We start from the raw sequence: 12,691 nt of genomic DNA, 5'->3' as shown, positions 1-12,691 counted from the left end.
AAAACATGATTTTCCATGACTGCTTAGTGTTTAGTCCTATGGACATAATACAGTTTTTTTAAGCATCCCCTCACTGTTGGACATTTAGTTTGAAAACAGTTTGTTGTTGTTTTATGTCATGCTTCAATGAACACGCTTGGAAACTCTGAGGGGAACTTCCTGGCCCTGTTCACGGCTGTATCACAGGGTCATGTGCACCGGCCAGCACAGGACGAATGCTCAATAAAAACGTTTTGCATTAGTTAATATATTTCTCTGAATCTCTTCCTATCTCCTTGGGAAAGATTTCTAGAAATGGAATTACAGGGTCAAAGTCAATGAAGTTTAATAAGTCTCTGTATAGGGAACTGCATTTCCCACTTGTATTAGCACCCATGGAAAGTGTGACTTATTCTTACTGAAACTGCTGATTAAGTGGAAGTATTGACAGTTTATAATATAAACACAGCCTCAAGATCCTCTGTACAACACTGGAAACCCTTCTGATCTTCTAATTCTACCTGCCACACAAACACCAACTCAATTTCATCTCTCTTTTTAAGATATATGTCAGTGATGTTTAAAAATTTTCTCCTCTTGAATTCCTCAGAATTCTTTTTTTTTCCCGGTGGGGAAAAGATGAACTTTTAATTTTTATTTCTTTATTTTTAATTTTTCCTTGGAGTATGGTTGACTTACAATGTTGTGTTAGTTTCTGGTGCACCGCAAAATTCTTAATAACGGTAACTCTATACTTTCCCCTCAATAAATTATTTAGTTATGCTATTTTCTCCTGTGTGTATATGTGTGTGTGTTTTGTTTTGGTACGTGTGTGCACGTGCACGCGTATGTGTGTGGTTGGCCAGCATTTCACATGACAATGTCTTATTTCTTTAACTAGATTGTAGACCCACTGAAGACAGAACATTGTAGTGACTGAGAACACAAGTGATATGGCTCTAATTCTTAATGGCTCAACACAAGTGACTTAACTCTGTCTTTTCATCTGTCACTGGGATTAGTGATACGTCCCTCTCTTGAGTATTCTAAGGATAAAATGAGAAAGTGTATGTAAAGTGCTTAACACAGAGCCCCGCAGATATTAAGTGCTCAGTAAATTTTGGTTCTGTTTTAATCTTGTGCTTGTCTGGAATTATGTAGCATCATTTTGGAGAGGATTAGTCTACTCAGTGAGCTGGAAATACGATCCGTGGGATCAGCATTTACTACTGTCCTGTCAGGAACAAATGACGGGAACAGGACGATATAATGTTTCCTGGGATTTACATTCTTACCCCTAGAATGGGCACTACTACCCTGGACCCACTAATCTATGATTCTTTTAAGGGTCTCGGTAGTAATCTGTAGTCAGAAAAATGGGGAGATAGGTCATACTTTCAATCAAGTTCTTAAAGCATCTCTGAATGCACACCTCCAATCAAAGCACCTGCCTGGGAACAAAGCTGGATGCAGACTTGAGATCTGTCTTTCACTGGGGGAAAACATCTTGTTGGCATTTCTCCTAGCATCTTTTTTTCAACCATTGGTAATACTGTATTTACTCACTTTGTAATCTGGTGATATTTATGGCTTAAACCTGTTTACCAAGATCCCCCCCCCTTTTTTTTTTTGCAGTATGCGGGCCTCTCACTGTTGTGGCCTCTCCCGTTGTGGAGCACAGGCTCCGGATGCACAGGCTCAGCGGCCATGGCTCACGGGCCTAGCCGCTCCGCGGCATGTGGGATCTTCCCGGACCGGGGCACGAAACCGTGTCCCCTGCATCGGCAGGCGGACTCTCAACCACTGCACCACCAGGGAAGGCCCCCAAGATCCCTTCTGATGAAACGTTCTGGAAAGATTTATCAGGCATGAAAATCTTGTTTTCCACTCTGCATCTGCTGTCAAAGTACCATTCAAGATCTAGGTCCACTTTAAAAGCTCACTTAGCACGGATACCTCTCAGGTTGGTATTCCCACCGCAGCTACAGAAGCCCTAAATGTGACCTGGAAAGCCTCCTAGCCTTAGAGGAAAAGAGCCACAGTGCTCCTGGTCCTATTGATTTATCAGAGATTTGGGGAGGTGGAAGGGATTTTTGACAAGACAGAACAAGTGGTAGTTTGGAAGTTCAACATTGTATTTTAATCACACAAAAAATAATTTTTAGAAAAGGCTATAAAAAGCTTTGGCTATCAAAAATGATAGAAACAAGGGGTAGAAAAATGAGAAGAATATCTAAAGGTAAGTTTTAAAAATTAGGATCCACATGATAATAAAGATTTAGAGGTCAAAACTTGGATTTTCCATTTTTATATTTTGTTTTACAGCACAAGAAGCTTGCACTAGAAAAAGGTTCCAACTGGCTTGATTTTTCCTATTCAAGGAATTATTCTCCAGTGGAAAATTCATGAATGAACAGAAGTACGTATGTGTCCAATTTTCATCTGATGGACCAACTGCTAAAACCTCTAAGACCTAGAGATTGAGAGGTTTAGGGGGATGCTGAGCATCCCTTGGAGAAAAACCCAGACGGATCTTTGAGATGCAGTATTGGGAGTGATTTCATGCCTCTAGCAATACTCTTACTTTCCCCATCCTATTTTTTTTTTCTTTATCTGTCTGAAAAGTAGGGTCAAAAAGGCAAACACAAGTTTGTTAGAAATAAAACAGACTGTGTTAGGGACAGCTTTTACCTAAGAGAAGGGAATGCAGAACGGCAGGGAAACTTCAAGCTTGCTATTTTTTTTTTTAATAGATACTGATTATTGATGACAAAAGGCTGTTTTCCTGAAGGAGGAATCGTTATAGGAAAAGAAAACATCAAACCGATGTGACCTTTAAACCAGTCTTGAAAGTTTTGCTACACTGTCAGATGGAAGAGGGAATTGCGTCTGAAGGTAGCACTAGGACCAGTGGGGAGAAAAACTTGGAAAGACATGGACTCTGAATTGATCAGAGACCTTTTTGTATTTGCGGACTTGGTTATCAAGAGCCTACTTAAAACGGTGATGCAACTAGGCATCGTGTCACTATCCTTCACTCTGTAGTTATGTCATCTCACAACCATGCAGAAAAAATTGGATAGAACCTATTATATGGTCTTATTAAACCTTGCATGCATAGACACAGCTTCTATCTTTCAGTTTATGACAGAGTTTAAAATTCTTGATGTTTGAATGTTAAAAGAGGCAGTGACGGGCTTCCCTGGTGGTGCAGTGGTTGAGAGTCCGCCTGCCGATGCAGGGGACACGGGTTCGTGCCCCGATCCGGGAGGATCCCACATGCCGCGGAGTGGCTGGGCCCGTGAGCCATGGCCGCTGAGCCTGCGCGTCCAGAGGCTGTGCTCCGCGACGGGAGAGGCCACAACAGTGAGAGGCCCGCGTGCCGCAAAAAAAAAAAAAAAAAAAAAAAAAAGAGTCAGTGACAATTACTGCGCTACAGCGTTTACCACCACTTAGCAATTATACGGTGACTCCTGCAGCTCCTTCGTTGCTACTTAAAAGAGCATCAGTGTAGTGAGTCTCACCCTTCACCTATTTACCAGATGATACAACTCAAGCCAAGAGAGACAAAAGACTGACACCAAAACCCAACTCATCAGTGATGTGGAATTAATGTGAACTCTCTGAAAACCTGCTTTGGAGTTTGGTAGGTCTAGGTTTGAATCTCTTCTCTGCCACTTGTTTGTGCAACTTTTGGAATGTCACTTCTGTCAAATGAAGGTAGTAATACTTCCCTTATAGAGAGTTGTTTTAAGGGTCATATGAAATGTACTTGAGATTATAGAAAGCGCTTGCCTTAGTGCCAAGCATACAATGGACATTCAAAAAGATGGTGGCAATTATCACCATGTCCTTGACAGCAGCCTTTCCTTAATATAAATGGTCCTTGGATTGTGGGTCTCAGAAAACATAATCTTGTTCCTTTAATTATACCATTAAGTTTTAAGAAAAATGAGATGTCTTTTTTAGAATATTAAGAAAATCCTATCATGACAGAATCTGCCACCGTTTTTTAATTTTGAACATGAAGAATTCACTCACATAGAAGGTGAAACTATAACTTTGTGTTATTAGCTTGTCATGACACTCTTACGGAATGGACGGATCGTGTATGATAATACCAAAGTTACTTCTATGGCTATTGAACCTGTTTGCACAGTATTTAGCCAAAGGATGTCTGTAAATTCAGCATGCTTGATCAGAAATCACAAATTACACTTATTGGGGAGTATGTCAATTTGCGAGTAACACATAGAAAGGTTAGACTGTGCTAAAAGTAAACTTGAAATGGCATTCTTTTGAAATATCAGTGGTATTGTCTCATGCAGTTGTCAAAAGGGAAAACTGCACAGCCTTTGGTGAGAAACAGAGAGGACCGTCAGCCCAGGAGACACAAGTACCTTCCAGCTGGCATTGGCCCCAGTAAAGACTTTGAATAATAAATAGTCTGACTCTCAGTTTTTTTTAGTAATAAACTTCCTAACTTTTGAATTTCTCCTGTAAAATGTAATAAACACAAAGTATTATTATTTTGTAAATACCTATGACTCGTTCATACTTTGTTAAGACACTGAATAAATTTACCATCTTTTATCACTGTCCTTTTAAGGCTTGTTAATCCTTTTTTACTTTGATTATTGTAAACATTCATAAAATTAACACTTTAAGTGGCCATTTTTTATAAGTATCTGTTTCGTTTACAACTGCTAATAAAGCTTAGGAAACATCTTTCTAATGGCTGCTATTATTTTTCACAGGGTAGAAATAATGTCGCTTGCACCTGTAGTGACATGAAGTCAGTGGTGTTTAATTCCTCTGGACCACAGGCCAGAGCAAAAATTTGTCCTTTCTGGGTTGGAGACTTACCATCGACTATGGGATTCTCTCTGCTCCATAGGATTGACCATACCACCTTTGTTACCACACCAAACTCTGCAAAGATGTTTATACTACATCTATGCAATTTTATTATACTTATTTGAACATATCTATTTCTATTTAACTACCTACCTACCAATCTGTATCTCGTTATCTACCTATCTATCTAACCATCTATCATCTATATACCTACCTATCTGTTCACCCACTCTTACAGAGGACCAACTATTTTTTAAAGGCAGTGACTGTGTCCTAAATGTTTTCATATCCTTAGAAACAAGCACAGTGTCTGGTTCTTGATCTAGGTCAAAATCAGCACATGCTCAGTGAATGAATTCTTTGGCTGTGACTAAACTGTGAGCATTTTGGAGATGGAGACTGAATAGCATCCTCTTTATATTCCTAGTGTTTAGCCTAGCACGTGATACATAGTAGGTCCAGAAAATGCATTTGGCTTAAATAAGTGAATACATTCAAAAAATAGAAAAAAAAATCTAATTTAATTGTTATAATTACTGTTGGAAACTATTCAACTTCTAAATTTTGTTGTATTTTGGCTTTTCATCTTTCAATGGGATCATCTTTCAATGATTAAGATATTCCTAAGTTTTCCTTTTCTGACAATTCTCTACATGGGTTATTCTGTGTGTCTGATGCAATGTTGGGGGAGGTGGGGCTGATGGGCATCTATATGCCTGAGTTGATTTCCGTGATGGACTTCTGTTGTTGTTATTTGGATAAAAGGGAGGAGAATTTTTTGCACTGGGATTTAGGGAGAACAGAGAAATAATACTTTTTAAATGGGATATGATACTATCTGGTCCCTTGTGCATTCATTCCCTGGTCAAATACTAATGGAGCATCAATGTAAGAGTTTATTTCTAGATTTTCAATTCTACTCCATTCATCTATAGGGCTATCTTTATGCCAGGACCACTGTCTTGATAATTGTAGCTTTGTTGTAAATTGGAAATAGGGAAGTGTGAGTTCCTCAGTATGTTCTTTTTAAATTATTATTTTTTTAAATTATTTTGCCTCCTGAGTTCTTTGAATTTCCATATGAATTTTAGAATCAGCTCACCAATTTCTACAAAACAGGCAGCTAGAATTTTGACACCAATTCCATTGACCCAATAGATCGATTTGGGGCAGCACTGCCATCTCAACAATATTATGTCTCTAAATCCATGAACACAGGATGCCTGTCTACTTATTTTTGTTTCCTTTAATTTCTTTCATCATGATTTTATGGTCTTCAATATACGAATCTTGCACTTCTTTTGTTAAATTTTTTTCTAAGTATTTTATTCTTTGTGACACTATTATAAATTGAATTGTCTTCATTTCATTTTCAGATTGTTCTTTGCCAGAGTATAGAAATACAGGTGATTTTTGTATATTGATCTGGCATTCTGAGATTTTGCTGAACTCATTTATGAGCTTTAATAGTTGTTGGTAGGGACTTCCCTCGTGGTCCAGTGGTTGAGAATCTGCACTTCCACTGCTGGGGACATGGGTTCAGTCCCTGGTCAGGGAACTAAGATCCCGCATGCCACACAGTGTGGTCAAAAACAGAAAAAGTTGTTGGTAGAATCCTCAGAATTTTCTCTCTATGTAAATATATACATAGATTTGTGAATAGACAGTTTTACTTCTATCTTTCCAATCTACATTCCCTTAATTTTATTTTCTTATCCAATTGCTAGCAATAATTTTTAAAAGTATGTTGAATATTCAAAGGTATTCATACTTTGTTTTCTGGATACACTGAACTCCTTGTTATTTACTTATTTATTCAACAGGTAAGAAATGTCATCTTAATTTAAACATCTTCCAGACCTGAAGAGTAATAATTTTTGTCATGTGTTTATTGGATATTTGTACTTCCTTAGCAAATTTCTTCTTCTACCATTTATTCACATATACCATTTGTACTTTTTATATAACTTGTAAGAATTTATATATTAAAAATAATAACCCTTTGGTGCTCATATAAATTACATATATTTCCTCAGTTTGCTGTAATTTTATTTATAGTCTTTTGATATGTAGATATATTATGTGTCTGTGTAATTATACGTGGCCGTCATTTGTTCTTTAGATTCTGCTTTGGAAATCAGACCTAGGAAGGCCTCCTCTACCTCTAAAATTATATAAGAATTCACCCATTTTTTCATGTCCTTTTGTAAATGCTCTATTTTTGAGGACATGTATTTGAATGTTAACAAAATGTTTCAGGTATGGGGGTGTGTAAGCCTTGATCATAAATGTAGTAGACTCCACTGTTAGGAGAAATGAGTTATCAGGTGACTCCCAAGGCTGTATTTCCTGAGGCCATGTCTCCTTGAGGCAAGGGCTGAAAGCATGTTCCCAGATGGAGTCTCAGCAGTTTGCCTTGCAGTCAATTTCCTTTGAGAGAATGCCACCTTTGCTGACTCTAATCACAAATACAATCCAATTAAAAGCTATTATGTTAATGTGAATAGAGAAGGAGATAAAACAAGGCAGTGAAATGTTTCATTTAGGCCCAAATGAGTTGATTTCTCAAGGCATAAAGAATCCCCATTAGGTTGGTTGCTGCAGTGACACAAGAAACATGCAAACCAAGCTACTGATTAAAATCTGGGAACGGGAGATAAAAGGTTTATCAGTGTGACAAGGGCTGGTTGATGGACTATTAGATGACACATTTGTGTGTTTGCTTTAAAACTTTTTGGCTTCTGTCTCGCATTTTCATTGAAAAAACTGCTCTTTTCTGTTAAGTTCATATAGCGTTTATCTAGAAAACAAAATTGATGTACTGTGCCATGAAAATGACAGCATCCTTTCTCTGTGCACATAACATTTTGTATATTTGATGAAGGTGGCCTAAAGGAGGAAGGTACAACCATAAAAGAAGTTGGTTCCTTTCTCAGGACTATTGAGCTCAGTGACATAATATTACTTGTGGAAAGTAAAAATCTGCATTGAAGAATAGAAAACATTGACTTTAGAAGTTTACATTTTTTTCTTCTACATTTTAAATCACATAGCTATTGGTTTCAAAGAAACCTTCAGGGTTTTTCATAACCCAGGTCTAAGGGAATAAAGGAAAAGGGATTATGTTAATTCTTACATAATTTGCTTTTGGGTCTGATTCTCATCCTAATTCCATATAAGATTACAATTTCCAGTAGGTTAACGAAATAGATTTGTCATGTGAAATCTATTTTATTGTGCCTCATTAAAAAAAAAATATTTTCTGTCTGTTTTCATCTTCCTATCTGCTCCTCAGAGGAGGATGTCATAAGTATCATAAGATACCGTAAACATCCAGCTGTGGTAGGGACTACAGTTGTCTATTAAAATCCATCTCATCTCTTTCCATGTGAAATAGAAGTGTCCTGCAAGCTAGAATATGTTTTCCCAGGCTCCTTTGCTTCAGGTGAGGTCATGTGACTAAGTTCTAGACAGTCATATGTTAGAGGAAAGGGTCTGTGCTTCTTCTAGATGAGACCCATGCACTTTTCTCATGTGTCATCCTTTGGGATAAGATCTGGTGATTCTCTTGCAGAGCTCTAGGAAGGATCGCTAATGATTTCAGACTGGAGACAAAGGAAAAAATAGGATAACAACAAGGGGAAGAAACACAACAACAATTTCCTAAAAGGTCTATCAAGACAAACATAACTCATTCAAAAATATTCTGTACCGAAAGTTCTTGTGAACTTTGTTACTGAGTCACAGCTTGAGAAATGCTTCCGGTTGGTTGATAGATGAAAAGATAGATAAGAGCGTTTTTCAATAGCCACCTTTAAAGACACGACTCATTTTATGTCCTAATGTGACATAGTACATTCAGAAGAAAAAATAAAACACAATTCTTACACATTATCTGAGGATCTCACTGCTCCTGAGTTTTTTTTGCTATGAGTGTACTCTAATTAATTTTGAGAGGTAAAGCCACATTTGCAAGCAATATTTCTACTATCGGCATCAAACAGTGGCACCGAAGAATGGAGTCCTTTTTATTTCCAGATTTGCTCAAAAGTTTTAAATCCTCTGTTGAAATGAAGATGTTGTCATTCATCTTTTGGGTCTGAAATGAGAACTTCATTTTTTAAAGAAAAATTGAGTGCTAGTTTCAAGAATCCTGGAGACTGGCAGTTTACTTGAACCTGTGTGCCTCTACACAAAACTGTGAGAGGGCTTTCTGTCTCTGTTTACTGTTCCTCAGCACCTAACTTATGTGTGTCACACAGAAAGGCATTGAAAAGGAGTTTCTTGACCAAGTGCATTAACATATACATATAAAACAAGAAACAAAAACCATCCTGTGATCCTAACTTTCTCTGTAGACATGGGAGCGTAAACCAAATATTGAAGAGAAGAACCCGGAAGAAGCAACCTCAAGTCTGAAGGGAATGAATGGGACTTGATCTCCCATTCATAGTATATTGTGTGAAATGAGCAGTTTTGCAAGAGTTCGCTGGGAAGGCATCAGTAGCAGGTGCAATGTTGCTGCTTACTGTCAGAAATTACCACTCACCTTCTGCTTTTGAATTAAGTTTATTGATACCTACTTACTTCTGCTAAGACATTAACCACACACCAAGTTTGTTTTACTAGCACACTGACCTTGCAATGTAGTAATTCTTCCATGCTGAAAGGGGTCATGAGTATAAAATGCAGAACAAGGCAGAGGTGGACCTAACATGCATCCAACCTACTGGATAGTCACCTAGGAACTTTTGTCTTCAGCTTCCTTCGTGTATTTGCTATCAGTGTATGGGAGCTGGTCAAAGACACACTGAGTGAAGACTAGTGACAGCCCGAGTAGAGCTCACTGTGCCGTTTGGGTTTACATTGAAATTCATTCAGCCATTCACTCATCCACTCTCTCACTCACTCATTCAAAAATAGTTATTGAGCAAGAAATACATGCAATGAATTTCGCTAGACACCGAATAGCAGTACATTCAATAAATTATGTTCAGTTCAATGTCACTGCCCACAATTTGCTTCAAATCACATAGAGGAAATATCTCTACTACTAAACAGAATTTCTAAGGGCCATAAACTATGTATACAAAGGAGCTAAAGGGGTTTAGAAAAAAGAGGTACCATCCAGTTGAGGGTGGTGACTGGTATATATGGAAATAAATGTTTGATAATGTACACACTGAAGATGTTCTTGACAGAATACTGAAGGGCACAAAGGCTATAACCAATGCACACACCTTCTTTCCTCCGTCCTCACTGCATCGCACAAATCTGGGAAAGCATCTCTCTCAAGTTTTGCTCAAGCTTTTTATTCACTAACCACCTGAGTGTAGTCCAAAACTGCAGAGCATTCTGTTCTGCATTTGAAAAGAAAACAATAGCCGGAGAAATAATCTAACTTGGCACATTTTTATAAACTGCCTTTACTGTAAGAGATAGTTAATATTTATCATTCATAATATCAACATATGTTGCATAAGCCATATCTAGGGTGCTGGTGACTGTTGTCTGTACCACCCATGGTTATGCTCTGTGTCAGAGCACACTGGTATTGCCACAGTGGGCCGGTTACTGATAGATCTTGAAGAACTATTGTATTTCAGAACCACATGCAAAGCCTGATTTGTGATGTTGTGAAAGTATGCGAACTAGGTGAAAATATGGCTGCTGCTGTTGACTCTGGTAATCACATAATAACAGGGCATAGTAAGTTTTAAAGGTGGAACTTGATACTTGCAAATTGCTTCACAAAAGACCAATTGTCTCTTTTGGGATTTGGGCCACTGTTTTAACAAGTTTGAGTTGATCTGCATTTCTAGAGCCCTGCCACAGAGCGCTAATCCCACTACACCACTGAAAAAATATGCACTTCAGTAATTTGTATCGAAGTGGGAAGGTACCATGTGCCTGTAAGTCATCTTTCTGTGGCTCACTGCACTGCCGAAGGGATGGGGAACCAGTGGATTTCCTAGAAGAATCTAGGTGTGGAAAGAAAGAAGTGAAAGCCCCAAACTGCCAATTAAGGAGTGTGGTAATATACTGGATGACAGGGCAGAGGAAAATAAAACACAGGGCATTTGGAGAAAGAAATCTACGCTGTCTCAAATTTCCACCGTGTGTTTAGGGCAGGGAATGAACAGCTAAGAGCAACAGCAGGGTGAGACATACCATATAATTGAAGAGGATGAGCTAATCTTTGCTCCAGTCACTTGACTGCAACTTTAGTTTCCCTCCTCAGCCTTGCTGAGGGTACCTGTTATGGAGTCCTGGAATATCAGACTTGGAAGAGGCAGGGGGATCACCCGGTGACAAAGGGTCAGTAAGTCTTCTGAATGCAATCATTCCCTGTCTTTCTCTGTGCATGAGAAATTCTGGAAGTTCTCCAGCACCCTCCTGGAGCTCCACACTTGCTTCTGTGTGCTTCTGCCATGCTACATAGATGAGGAGGGTCTCTGTGTGACGTTTTCCCCTCCACACCCCTCTCCCCACAAAGAGCTTCGTAGGAATTGAAGCACAGCTGGGTTTCAGCTTGTTCTCAAGCCTCTTGGGAAGCTAGTTATCTGCTTCTCTGGCCTTGAGACTCTGCTGGGGGAGGGGGCAGGTCAAGGAACTTTCTCAAGGACTTCACCAGCATGCTCCCTGCTGACTGTATTAGATCATGGGATAATGATCATGTCTGGGGCAGAAAAATGGTCTCTTCTATCACCAAATATATTTCCCACATCTATCATTTATGGCATAAACTTTAGCTTTGATACTAAAAGAAAATTCAGGATTTTTTAAAGTGTAAAATACTCTCAAATTATTCTTGCCATGACTTTTGCCCATACTCCAGGGGAGGAGATTATACAGGGTTCGTATATCAGCAGCAGAAATCTTGAAGGCCCTCTTAGAGTTCTGCTTACTCTCCCATCCCCACCCCCCACCCCGCCCCCAAGTCCTGTGCTTTCTGGTGGCATTTTAATTCTGTCCTTTACGTTCCTCTCCTCAACATCCACCCCACCCATGGCTCAGCAGAAGCAGCTGTATAAGAAAACTCCTTCTTGGAGGCTCAGTTGTGAGCTGATTCTTTTCTTGGTCATGGGTAGCCCCTATTCTAGAGGGGATATGTGAGAAAAAGAGAGAAGGTGTTTCACTGCACTTGGAGTGCACTTGGAGACACTTGTTCTGAGAACAGAGAAGAGACCATGTTTAGCTAAATGCCTGACCACGACTTCAAAAGGGAAGAAGAAACTGTAGCTTCCTTGAGTCCAGGCACACCACAGGATAAAATAATTTTGCATATGCTCTCATTTTATTTCACATGGACGATTGCCTCGAGCTAAGCTGTCATGACATTTTACCTTTATTTGCTCATTTTCAGTTGCACAGTGACTAAGCACATGAGAGCACCAGCAGAATGTCAACCTAGTCACCACATTCAGAGGTCAAGCTCTTGACATTATTCAAAGTTCATGACCGAATCTCAGCAAGTTTCCCAGTAGAAACCTTCTGAACTCATGAAACTAATTCTTGAGAAATGTAAATGTTTTGTAAAATGGTTTTGGATTGTGTCATGGCTGTCAATGGCTCATGAAATTCATCCAGTATGGTTATTTTATAACATTCTCTGCTTCACCTGTTTCTGACTAAAATGGTTTGGGATGGTGTCACAGAGAGAACTGATACCTCTTAAAGCTAGGAAAACAAAACATTCTCTTAGAATTGAGTGTATGGATAGATGAGGTTAACTTTAAATTTCTTCTGAGACCTAACACTTTATCTAGAGTTATACCCTTGCAGATACAAAACTGTTTGTCTCCTGAAAGAAATTATGGTTGTGTCATGATGCAAAGCCATCTGGTGTGGAAAA

This window comes from Mesoplodon mirus (assembly GCF_964341445.2).
Source record: "Mesoplodon mirus genome assembly, chromosome: 4".
Lineage (NCBI taxonomy): Eukaryota > Metazoa > Chordata > Mammalia > Artiodactyla > Ziphiidae > Mesoplodon > Mesoplodon mirus.
The sequence above is the reverse complement of the archived record's forward strand: the minus strand, read 5'-3'. Positions refer to the sequence as shown.